We start from the raw sequence: 13,765 nt of genomic DNA, 5'->3' as shown, positions 1-13,765 counted from the left end.
AATTCTCCAAACACTACGAAGTCTTCCTCGTTATTCTTAAGGTGAGAATCGGGCTTCTGTAATTAGGTGAGGAAAAAGTTTTAAGAGAGAATTATTTTTCTTTTTGGAACAGAGAGATCGTTCGAAAAAGCAAAGCAAGAAGAGCAGAGAGATAACACAATAAATCTTCTGAATATCTCAACTATTAAGAGAGATGGAGGGAAGTTATCAAATAACTTCTTCCATCTATGAACTTAGAATAACTCCATTGGGAATTATTTTACTAATTAAAATAAAACAAAATCAATATAAATTTAATCTATATTATATCATATATAATATAACCAAATGGTTTAGATCTCTCATATGATCTATATTTCTAACATGAATCGAATACATATTAATTTTAACCTATAATTTATTTATGAATCTTATTCATATTATTATTATTATTATTATTTGAATCATATCCAAATATTAACTTCTCTCATAAAAACTTTATATTAATAATGTATCAAATACATTATATTAATTGTATCATATACAATTTAATCCCTTTAATCAATTTGAACAATTCAAATTAAACAAAATAAATTTGATTCTCTTTTATCCTTATTGAGCTAACAAGGGGACCTTATGGACCTACATATTGAAGATCCAATGATATGAAATTTATTAATTAAACTATTTAATCAAATTAATCTCTATTCATTAACTATCGGTCATTCCACTAAAGACTAATAGTTGCACTCTTCTTATTGTAGATATATTTTTGTATCCATTAGAAATAACCAATCAATAGTGTAATGACCCTTTACAAATTGCTCGTAAGTACAGCTAGGTCAAAATTACCGTTTTACCCTTGTAGTTACATTTAACTCTTTAAGTACCACTAATTCCTCTAATGAACAATGTTCATAGTCCCACCATAACTTAACTCCTCTCGGACCAAGAGAGGGTGTGACACCACATTGTTTAAGCCTTAAAATTAGCTCTTAAGAGAGCAATTTCTCTACTTACTCTATCTATAGAGAATGGGTGAATTCCTTCTTGTGTAGCTGTGTTCCCAACTCCCCAATCAGACGAATCCCTAAAATGATAGGCATATTGAGTCGGCGATATAGGTCACTCTCACCCATGCAAATCAAAGAACCGCCTTCATAGGCAGGAGTTCACAACTTACTTAGGATTTAGGTCAAGCCACCTATGGTCATCTTAGTGAAATGTAGTCTCAACTAGTAACAGTGTTAATAAGAGAGACTATTCATTTTATGGTCCAGTCTTATACAAACTCTCTGTATAGAATATCTCGGCTCTAATGTCTCGACATGAATGATTAGGATCAAATCATTTGTAGCACTTTAGAACAATTGTAACAACTACAAATCAGGTCGTATTCATAGTGTCACCAGGATAAGGTATCCAACCTTATCCATCTACTAGAGACTATTTAGGTTATCACTTAAATATGATCCACTTGTATGTCTCCACATATACGTTTAGGTTACAGAAGATAACCTTGGATGTTAGTTTATTGGTTTTGTGGGTTAATGCAACTAAATGTCAAATGAAATAAAACACTTTATTTTATTAGATAAATAAAATGTTTGAATTGTAATATATACAATTACAAACTATAGGACCACGAGATTTAGGGCATCAATCCCAATAGCAACTACCCTAACATCATTGTTGGAGTTACACATAATCACAGGAGCAAAACAGAGGAAAAACATTATAAATAACCCCATTGGATGACCATAAAAGGAAGAGTAAAGTAATCTTCAAATAAAAGTTTTGCTCTTCTTTTTGTGCTTAATTAAACTATATCCTTTTTGTATTAATTTAGACATTAAAGTAGTGTAGTACTCGTCACCATATTTGTATAAGCAACTCACACACGTTAGTTCGAAAGACAAGACTAGACTAGATAAGTGGGAAAACAGATATGCCCAAGAAGGGTTCGTAGAAACGACGATCACGTGCGAATTTCCTATGCCAACAAAACAATATAAAAATAAATGACAATAACACAGGGATTATAAAATTTTAATGTTAGCATTTATGTTATAAGAATCTTGATACGTGAAAGGATGCAACAAAGCACTAATTAAGAGCATGTGATAGAGGAATCTCCTTCCCTTATCTCACTGTTGTTACAAATAATTTTCACATGGACCGACCGCCATGCAATTCCAAAACTTTCTTTATATTATATTAAATATTTTATAATGTAACCATATATTATACTTCTAAAATTAATTTTATTTTTAATACCCAGCTATGTACTTAATCAATGACGAATTATGATTGGCAATTTTTATTATCGAATTAGGGTCTTAATTAAAAGACAAGATTACACAAATTCTATACGTGGATTATTATTAGTCTTTATAAACCCAAGAAATGTTAAATCCAAGGTGGAAATATATTATATCTATATAGTATGGTGCATTTAATTCTAAATTTTATTATTTTGATTAACGTAAGAACCGTACTTAAAGGAAAGAGAAGTCGTTTTAATTAAGAAGAGACTTTTTAAATAACTTTGAGATCAACAAAAATTTCAGTATAAACATTAAACAAATATTTAAGTAATTTTAAAACAATAAATTAGTTTTTTTTTCGATCCTCAAGAATATTCTTTTTCAGAGTAATGGTTCTTGCAAAACGAAATGGTTATCCCAATCTAAAATCACCAAATACAACCTACAAAGCTATATAGGTCAACCTTCTTATACACTTGAATTAAAAGAATAAAAAAAAAAAAAAAAAAAAAAAAAAAAAAAAAAAAAACTACGAACAAAGGAGCACAACTTGTAATTTAGAAAAATAAAAAACTAGATTTTGTTTTTAGCATTTATCTAAAATTGTAACCCTGGTATTTAAGTACCATACAACTCATGGTAAAACTTCTTTTAAAAAATAGACCTAATTTTCTTAAATAAAAATAAAAAAATGATTACACAACCGAGACTAAAATTTTTCATTTTTTATCAAATATGAAAAGGGAAACTTTCGTAAATATAACAAACTACTAAAATATATTTACGGCCATAACAAAACTAGTCATTTTTTAAATATTCTAGGTTTGTCCTTCCATCTTTTTCTGCGATTTTTTATCATTTTTCTCCTTTACTTTTCTTTTTTTAGCTGCAATTTCTTCCATCTTTTTTCTTTTTCTCTTCTTTTTTTTACGTCGTATAGATTTGGGTAACCAAATCTGATTTCTTTCCATCGTTTTTCTTATTTTTCTTTTTTTTCGGTTGTGTGCATGTCTTTCTTCTTTTTTCCTTTTTTTTTCGTTCACTGCATACATCATTGTTCACTGTGTGAATTGTTTGGATTAGAGTAATCAAATCTAAAAGATGATGTATAAAGAATCTTGAAAGAAATCGTTTAGCCAAATCTAAACGATCGTGTACCAAAATTTGAAAAAGAAAATCAAATCTAAATGATCGTGTACCAAATTTTGAAAAAAAAAAAGTCGTTTACATTTAGAGTAGCCAAATCTAAATGATCGTGTAGTTAAATCTAAATGATCGTATACCAAATTTTGAGAAAAAAATCGTTTAGATTTGACTACCCCAAATCTAAACGATCGTGTAACCAAATCTAAACGATCGTCTAACCCAATTAATTAAACGATCGTGTAACCAAATTAAACAATAGAATTGAAAAAACAAATATAAACGATCGTGTACCAAACAATAGTGAAGTCTAAACGATCGTATACTAAATATATTACGAGCATTACCAAATATATTACGCGCATTGTTGACGGGACATTTTTGGTAATTTTCATGACGGGCTTGTGGGCGTTTTTCATTTTTAGAATTGTTCTAGACAATGTAAATATTTTGCTGCTTTGTTATATTTTTGAAAATACCCTATAAAAAAGTTTATGAATTTAATATATATATAGACGAACTTCATTGTATTTAAGGACTATCAGACCGTTCTAAAGTTCATTATACAAATTCAAAATTTGAAAACATATTTAGATACTTTTAAAAGTATCTCTATCAACTAAATTTGTAAAAAAAAAAAGAAAAAAAAACAAAAGAGCAAAATAACAACATAAAAAGTAAGGGTGTTCAAAAAACCGACAACCCGACGAACTCGGATTATCCAACCAAACTGTAAGGGTTGGGTTGAGTTGGATTGTGTTAGAAATTTGAAAAAAAAAAAAAAGCAGGTTATCGGGTTTGACAAGTAAGGGGTCGGGTTGACTCAACTTGACCCAGTTATAATATATATATATATACATGAACAATTCAAGATCATAATGATTGTATACTAACTACAAAGTGGTTCGCATCCATACCTTATTCAAGCGTACTTTGCACTCTTTTTCCTTCAAATTAATTATTTTTTGTTTTAAGTTTTTACATCATTGTTATTTAATTGCCTTTTTTTTTTCATTTTTATAGGTTATTAATTTTCATAAATATAATCAAACACTTATATTTACGATCTGTACAACAAAAATAAAAAACCAATGAAGTCGGTATAATTTTTTATAATTTCCAGCTTTTTCCTTGAATATTACGGATGATTTGTCACTTATTTTTCTTCTTCTTCTTTGCAATTTATTAATTTTCTCTTTCCAGATTTCTTCATATTCTCTTGCAAATTTTCTTTCTTCTATTTTTAAATGATTTATTTGTAATGCCCCAAATTTAAGGTAAATTTATTTTAATTATCTTAAGTTTAAATTTTGTAATTTTGAGTGTTTTTTGGTTGATTTATTTGATTTATGAAGATTGGATTTTATTAGATAATAGGAAAATATCTAATTGTTGTAGCCTTTGGAGTTTATGAGTTGGTTGTATTTGAGATTTGATTAATTATATATTTGATTGTATAATTAAATAAATTTTGAAGGTAAAATAATTATATTATGTGGATAATATAATTAGGTAGAGATATTTATTTTTGAAAGATAAAGATGATTGGTTTGGAGAGAAGGGAAATTTGAGTTTAAAGAGGAGATTTGATGAGTTTTAAATGAAGTGAGAGAAGATTTGTTTGGTTTAATTGGGAAAATAAAGAAAAGAAAAAAAAAGTTTATGATTAATAAAGCCTCGGGAACATCAACCATTTCCTTCATTGAGAAAAGAAAAGGAAACCCTAGCCACCTTCTTTCGTCGCCCCCGCCGTCGCCCGTTAACCGCCACAAGGAGCATCGAGCCGACAACCATCCCTTGAGCCGCGACCTCCTCCGCGTCAATCGTCTCGCGTGCCGACCCGAATGTGCTCCATCGATCAAAGCCCGACCCTTCAATCTTCGTCCGTTTCAATCTCCTAGTAGTCTTCTCCATTCGTCTCCGTTGCGAGTCGCCGCTCGTCTGCTGCCATCAAGGTTCGTCATCCGCCGTCGTCAGCAAATGCGCTCCGCCGTTTGAAGAGACGACTTCGCACGCAGTCTGAGCCGCACGCACGCCCCAACCTGAGCTGCTGACCCACGCCACCTTCTCAGCCTCGAGCCGTATGCAGTCGTTTCTACTTAGCCGCGTGCGTGTCTTCGCACTGAGCCGCCTGCAGCCGCGGTTCCTTCAGCCGTGTCTCAAGCCACTGACCAGCTGACTCCCACCTTTTACCCGAGCCACCCTTCTTTCCAGCCTTGAGCCGTCAAGCCATTTTCAAGCCATCTAATTTATTTTTGGCTTTTTCTCCTAATGTTGGTAAGTCTTGGTAAATTTGAGTGGGTTTTTTTTTGCATACCCAACTAAGGTTTATTTTTTACCCTAACAAAGTTAATTTTTGGATTTAATTGACTAGAGTTAACTGAAAACCGAGCTGGAAATTTATCTAACTAAGTCTAAATCGATTTCGGCCTTAATTTTTGGGTAAGTTAAATCAACTGGATTTTGGATCATTAATCTACTGCGAGTTAAATTATTTAAACTTAGTTACTTACCCTTGTTGCTTAGGATTTTCCCTTGAGAAGCTTGACCACGACTGTTAGGAAAATCTCGATTTAACTAATCTTCAGGTAAGAGATTCTACTACTAGACTTTCGACTGAAATTAAAAGATCGCATGGGTGTATGGTTATGCATGGACGATAGCTAAATTGCATAACTCGATTTTATTTATGATGATTGACATTGTAATGATGATTGATGCTAATGACTGATGTTATGTTATGACTAGTAGTATGTTAATGAGGACGACTGCGTTATGTTTATGATTAAGATATTTGGATAATTATGCTATGATTGTTATGTTATGCCATGTTTATGATAATGTTATGACATGTTACATGCTATGGATAGGGTGCACTGTTAGCTTATCTATTAGAGTCATACCCAGATGGGTGTCCCTCGGGATCACCACCTTTTATGACTGTGTAGTCTGACGGGATCACTAGTCCATTATGACATTGACATTGACATAGACATGATTATGAGTGATTCGACGTGGTCACTCACAGCTTGATTGTCTTAGTGTTTCTTTCGGGTACGCTAAAGACCAGTTTGTCCTAGGTGTTCCTTTGGGTTCACTGAAGACTAGATATGTTTCTACGGAACCACAAATTGTACGTGTTCGAGAATGTGTCAGTTTAGGGGTACTACTTTTACAAGACTTTAATAGGAAGTTAACATACACCTAACGAGATTAGTAGTGGGTTTCTTACTGAGTATATTTTTTTACTCACTCTTTCATGTTTAAATTTTATAGGTAGAGGTAGAGGTAAGAGTAGAGGGAAACTGGCAACTGACAAGAAGTGGTTGTGGCGAGCCATAGGGATCATTTTGCTTCTGCTTTATGACATTTGATTTTATGCACTTTCTATTTTATTTTATTCTACATACCTTACTTTAAAACTAGATAGGGCCCAAGTTAGGATTTTATTTAATTTTATCTTTACAAACATTTGTTTATGATTTTAATGAGTATTTGAGGTTTTTTTTTTATATTTTTAAATTTATGATATTTATTTACCTTTTAAATCAGTAATGACTTCGACTTAGTATAAGGAGTTGGGTCGTTACATTATTCTTCTGTTTAAATCTCCTATTTCATCTTTACCATTTTATGTAAGATTCTTAGAAGGTACTTCACCTTCCTCATAATTGAGAATATCAAGATCGTCTAAATATCTTTTTGATATGATTTAAGTGATCATTTATCACTGTTAACACGACCGTTTACTATGGTCAACACGATTGTTTAAATTTGAAACCCTTTTTCTATTGTTTAAAAAAACTACATGATCATGTTGATATGATCAAAATGATTGCGTACCATGGTTAACATGATTGTTTAAATTTGAAACACATTTCCCGTCGTTTAAAAAGAACTACATAATCATGTGGATATGATCTAAACAATCGCTTGACATAGTTAACACGATCGTTTAACATGGTGAACTCGTTTAGATTTGAAGCCTTTTTCTCATTGTTTAAAAAGAACTATACGATCACGTAGATATGATCTAAACGATTACTTACCATAGTCAACACGATCATTTAGCATGGTCAACACGATAATTTAAAATTGAACTCTTTTTTTATCGTTAAAAATAACTACACGATCATATATCAAGACCTAAACGATCGTATATCATTTGTTTATACTGTAGTACATGATTGTTTATAAGAAGATTACTCTTATGCGTCTGGACCAATTAATCGCATGTTGACTTAGACATTTTTTATATTTTCCATTATGGACCTGTGGGCTTTTTCCATTTTTAAAATGTTTCTATACAGTGTAAATATTTTACCGATTTGTTATATTTTTTAAAACACCCTTTTTTATGCATCATTTTCCTTTATAGTTCTTTTTTATCTGTTAATAGAATTTTAATATATATATATATATAATTTTCAAAACTTGTAATGAAACTAACGTATTTTAAAGTAACAGTTAATAAATAAAATCAAATTATAAAATTTATTTACTCATCAAAATATCACACGATGAATATGTAAAAAGATGAGAAGTAACAGTATTTTAACATTCACTTTTCTATGACAAAATTATTTACAACCAGGTAGTTAAAACTTAAAATAACCAATTCACCCCTCCAAAGTTTCCAACAATTTCATCCGTCGATGATCACCTCTAGTAATCAACTTCAGCAAAGACAATTTCAACCCCTAATTTCATATCAATAATAAATGTTGGGAGGAGAGTTGGTTATTTTGAGTTTTAACTATTCGGTTGTAAATTATTTTATCGTAGTAAAATGAGGGTCAAACTACCTGTTTACTTCCCATCTGTTTACATGTTTATCATGTGGTATTTTGACGAGTAAACAAATTTTATAATCATTTTTTTATATAAATATCTAGTTTTCTAATAGAAAAATAAAATTATTGATTTAGTCACTAGTTGTTACTTTACAATAATTGTAGTTTCTTTATAATTAGTTTTGGAACTTAGTCTAATAAAAAATAATAAAAAAAAGTATAAAGCAAAAAATTAAATAGAAGATTAAAAAATATATCTAACGTGAAAAAGACAATTGAATAACAAAGATATAAAGAAAATGTTAAAACAAAAATATTCAATCTCTTAAAAAAGCAAGAAAAATAATACTAAAGAAAATAATTGGATAAGACAACAAAATACTCCTATTTTTTGAGATAATTCAGAAATCACCTCATTTTTTAGATTTTTTTAAAAGAAAAACTTTCATAAATGGAACAAAACACCAAACTATTTACGGTATGTGTAACAAAGCATATAAAGTTAGTCATTTTTCAAATATTTCAGGTTTTCCCTTCCATCTTTCTTCTCTTCCTCGCGATTTCTTTCATCGTCTTCCTCTTGCTATTTCTTTCACCGTCTTTCTTCTTTTCTTTCTTTTTTTTTTTTGCTGTGATTTCTTTCCGTCGTCTTTCTTCTTTTCTTCTATTTTTTACCTCGTTTAAATTTGGGATGACCGTATACAAAAAATAGCAAAATCTAAAAGATTGTGTATAAAGAATCTTGAAAAAAATCATTTAAATTGGAGTAACCAAATGTAAAAGATCGTGTAAAAAAGTAATCAATCGTGTAGAAAAAAATAAAAGATCATGTAGAAGGAATCTTGAAAAAAAAATCATTTAGATTGGAGTAGCCAAATTTAAACGAATCGTGTAAAAAAAGTAAACAATCGTGTAAAAAAATAAATTATCGTTTAGAGAAATCTAAACGATTGTGTACCAAAAGAATTAAAAAAATCGTATACCAAATTTTTTTTAAAAAAATCTCAAATCTAAACGATCTTGTAACCAAATTTAAACGTAACCAAATTAAACGATGGTGTAACAAAATTAAACGATAAAATTAAAAAGATAGATTGTAGCCATATTTAAATGATCGCGTACCAAATAATAACCAAATCTAAACGATTGTAAGTATATTACACGCGCATTATTAAGGGTGTGGTTGTCGGGGCATTTTTGGTATTTTACACGGTGGGCCTTTGGCTTTTTCTGTTTTCGAAATTGTTTTATACAGTGTAAATACTTTGTCACTTTGTTATACTTTTGAAAAGACCCCTTTTTTAAAACTACTAAAAAATGACAATAAGTCCAATATTAACATGTGATGTAAAGCTTTGACATAATTGATTTGATGAGACAATAAAAAAAATCTAGAAACATACGAATGAAAATCATGGAGCAATGTAATTTTGAATTTGGTGTAGTTTCAAATATAAAAATTAGATTAAAAATAATTAAGTATATACCAACATTTTAAAAAATTTGCAAATATAGAAAAATTTGGCAAAGTCTATCACTTATAGATCATGCTTCAAATATTGGTCTATCGTTGATGATAGACCATAAGACTCGTCTATTAGCGATAGAAGTCTATCACTAATACACTTTGCTACATTTACAATTCTTTTAAATTTTGCTATATACTTGATTTTTATTCCTAAAATTTTCTCATTATAGTTACCAAAAAAAATGTTTGATAATTTGTTGGTCAGAAAGGAAATTAAAGTTGGAGTAAGTTTTCATTGGATCTCTAGATACAAATATAATCTATTTTCTTGATTCAAATTGAAAATTTTGGCCCAACTCTAATATGTCTCATATTTATGTCAAATAGAGTTGGTCCATTTTCTTTGGGTTAGATTGCAAAGTCAAAACGAATAATGGTAGGAATAGCAAAAACGCGGGGCAATTGGGATTTTGGCAAAATTTTAGGTTAATCAGTCTTTTACCAAATGTGTGCCACGTGTCACAATCGTAACCCTTCAAACACGATGGTGCGACACTTGTTCTGCTCGGTCAATAAGTCAGCTGTTTAAAATTTGAAATCTACGGATAAACTTGCGATATGATGTAGCCTCTTTTCACGTTCTTGAGAAAATTGTTTTATAAGACATGTGAGAGAAAAGAAATCATTGAAAACATTATAAATGAAAGCATTGATGACTGTCAATTGCAAAGAAAAAGCTTAGTTTGCAAAGAGTGCGACAAGGCTTAGGCGGGGATTCACAACTATTATGCCTCCCCTATAGTATATATTGAGATTTTTGGCCTTGGCAGGCTTGCATATAAAAATGTTGAAATTTCACACTCTAGCTTGGCGACACGAAAATGAAAGCAATAAATTAAACTACTTACAAGACATAAAGACAAAGCGATTTGGGGGTATTCGGGCATATAGCCATAGGCAAACAACGCCTTGGACAAGTATGTCCGTGACATTCTCCCCCACCTAAACGGTTGATGTCTCTGTCAACTGGTGAAGCTGGAACTCTGCGATCTTCTGCTTCCACGCTTAAAGATCTTTGACACGTTCTTGGCTTGTTACCTCCACGGGGAGGTTCTTCCACTCCACTAGGAGTTTATGTATCTCCCTCGTGGGTCTTCTACCTTTTATTACTTTGATAGCAAGGATTTCTTTGACTTCTCTACCTTCTTCCTGTTTCAGGTCAACAGATAACCGTACGACATTGTTGCACAGTTAATTGAAAACTTGATCATCTGCTCGAAACTCAAGGTGAAATTGCTTTTACTATCCTCTTCTCCATTTGCCTCAAAGCTTTTTCTAGGCATGCTTGAGCGATCTCAACCACATGTTCCCATTTCTCTTCAAACCTGTGAACTTGAGGGTTGTTCCTTACATAAGGGTCATCACCAAGCAGCGACAATACATAATGCCTACTACCATCAATTTCAAATTGATTTCTTCTGGCCAGGGAATCTGTCTGAGCATTGTGACCAAATTGGGCTACATTTAGCAGTTGAACCCAGTTCTTTTGCCTGCCATTAACAACATGATGCAGATATTCTCCGAGCATACAGTTGAATCGCTCCACCTCAACTTTGAAAGGCTTGGTCGCATCAGTGACCCCAAGACTTGGCCCCTTAGTCATGGTTTGCTTTAAACCATCGAAGGTGGTCTGACACTCGAGGTTCCCACTCCACTGAATGTCCTCTTTCAACAATTCAGTCTGGGAGCTTGCTTTTTTTGAGCACCCTTCCCCGCATTGCCTTCTGTGATTAGCTAATTTGGGTTAAGTGCATAACTCCACAACTGATTCCAATATTCTCAAATCACACGTTGCTGCAATCTTCTTTTTTTCCATGCCCATTTGGTAAAACTTCACTACACGATCGAACGAATTTATCTATCTTTGCACATAGCAGCACCTTTCTCTCTTGGCATCGGCGAAATTAGATGGCGCTATAGGGAACTCATACGCTTTATGTCCTGTAACACAAGTCATCTTGGGTCCCTCTGCCTCGTTGTTCTTACTCGATAATACCTCAGTTGGACGTATGACTTCGAGAAATACTTCTCCCCACGTGAGCAGTTAAACATGTTAGTGAGTATAGGAAGTGGGTATTAGCGACGAACTGTGAGCTTATTCAGGGTACAACAGTCAATACACCGTCGTATGCCTCTATCCTTCTTCTTTAGGGAAAGGACTGGGGCTCCATATGGAGCGTGTACAAGTCTACTAAATTCTGTATTCAACATTTCCTTTGATTGTTTTTAAAGTTCGGTTGACTCTGGTGGTGCCATACGATAAGCTTTCTTCCTAGGCGCTTTTGCCTCTGGCAACGATTCTATCCCATAGTCAATCATCATTTGCATCGACAAGGATTTGGGCCAACTATTTGGCATCACACCATGACACTTCTTTGGAACACACAGAGTGTCTTTGGAACACACAGAGTGTCTTTGGAACACACAGAGTGTCTTTAGTCATGCCGCATCTCGCATGACAAACAAGTACGTCTACGGGGAAGGGTGTGACAATTCTCACATGGGAAGTTGACCTAGAAATATTTAGATCAGGACTGAGTATTGAATTCTGCTATATGTTGTAGAGAAGTTGAAATCAGGGAACACAATAAAGGTGAGATATAAGGTGTGATATGTATATATGCTAGTATAACAAATCTAGTTATCAGGTAATATGTTGCAAAACTTATTATTAATAGACAGAAGACTTTGAGTGGAAAATAATTGGAACTAGCTACTTTCACGATGCCCTCACCCTTTCTCATAAAATAAAACTATCTACTTTCACCCATCCTAGCTGCTTTAGCCAGTTTTAATGGTTTTAAAGAAAAGAAGTTTTGTTGGATCTTGAATAAGCTATTTTGAGAATAAGCTCACTTTTTTAAATCTTGATTTTTTTTCCAATTTATTCTAAAATTTGTCTGATAAGGTATTTGCTCTGTGAGAGATGGATCCTCTAATTGCTTTTTAAACCATGCGGGTGTCACTAAGTCCTTAGATGGACCCTTGTGCTTAATAATCTTCGTATCATCTTCAATAGTTAAGGTATAACTTTTAGGTGCTAAGAAGATTCTTTTCTTCACACAGTATTCAAGTTTATACTTACCCATTTCCATGGAAGAGACTAAATCATCAAGAAGAGGACTTCCTAAAATAATGGAGTTAGTGTCTGTACAGTAACAATTAGGTCAAGAAACATGGGGATATACGTGGATACAAGTATAAGTTGTTATAAGAGCAACTATATGCGCTGCAGACATCTTAGGAGCTTTCTACGCTAGGTCATCCACTAAGTTACTATCAGTAATGTAACTCTCAACATAGTAATATTCAGTGAGCTTTTTTGTAGGTATGAAATTCTATTTCTTCATTATTTCGTCGAATTTCATTTGGTATGTCGTATTAAAAGCACCACTGAGAGGGTTTCATGACTTAGAAATTTTCATGACCCCCCACACGCATCTAACTTTCCATGTGATACGTAGAGCGTTTTAGAGCAATCCTGATGCCTCGAAAGAAAAGTGCCAGAACGCTCACTTAGGTCCTTAAGCTTTGCTTAATTGCTTGATGACTTTACAAACTTAAATTTACACTTTTGGTGATGAATAACAATATAACACAACATAAAAAGATAAATCATTTCTTTTATTAACTTTTTAAGTAAGCGTTCTACAATAATTCAAATGATACGAGAAAATAACACTAAAACTTAAACTAAATGCCTAGTATATGGTATCCTCTTTTCACCTAGTAGCGAACGCTTCCCATCCTTTCCTTACTTTGGCCTTAACGCCTGATCACCTGGGGAGTGAAAACTTAAAAGTAAGTCAAAAAAATTAATGAGGAAGTGTTTTAAGAAAAACACTTTTTGGATTACCTTTCATAAACAACACCATTTGACTTCATATAGCATAATACATCATTTTGCTTAAACACACATTAGAATTAAACAATCTTTTCACCAAGAACATAAATCAAGAACGTAAATCATTCCCTACGGCAAGACTCATCTTCTCGAGTTTAGACTACTGTGATATCATTTTCATCAACAACATCCAAGAATATCCTGATTCACT

This window comes from Cucumis melo, chromosome 4 (assembly GCF_025177605.1).
Source record: "Cucumis melo cultivar AY chromosome 4, USDA_Cmelo_AY_1.0, whole genome shotgun sequence".
Lineage (NCBI taxonomy): Eukaryota > Viridiplantae > Streptophyta > Magnoliopsida > Cucurbitales > Cucurbitaceae > Cucumis > Cucumis melo.
The sequence above is the reverse complement of the archived record's forward strand: the minus strand, read 5'-3'. Positions refer to the sequence as shown.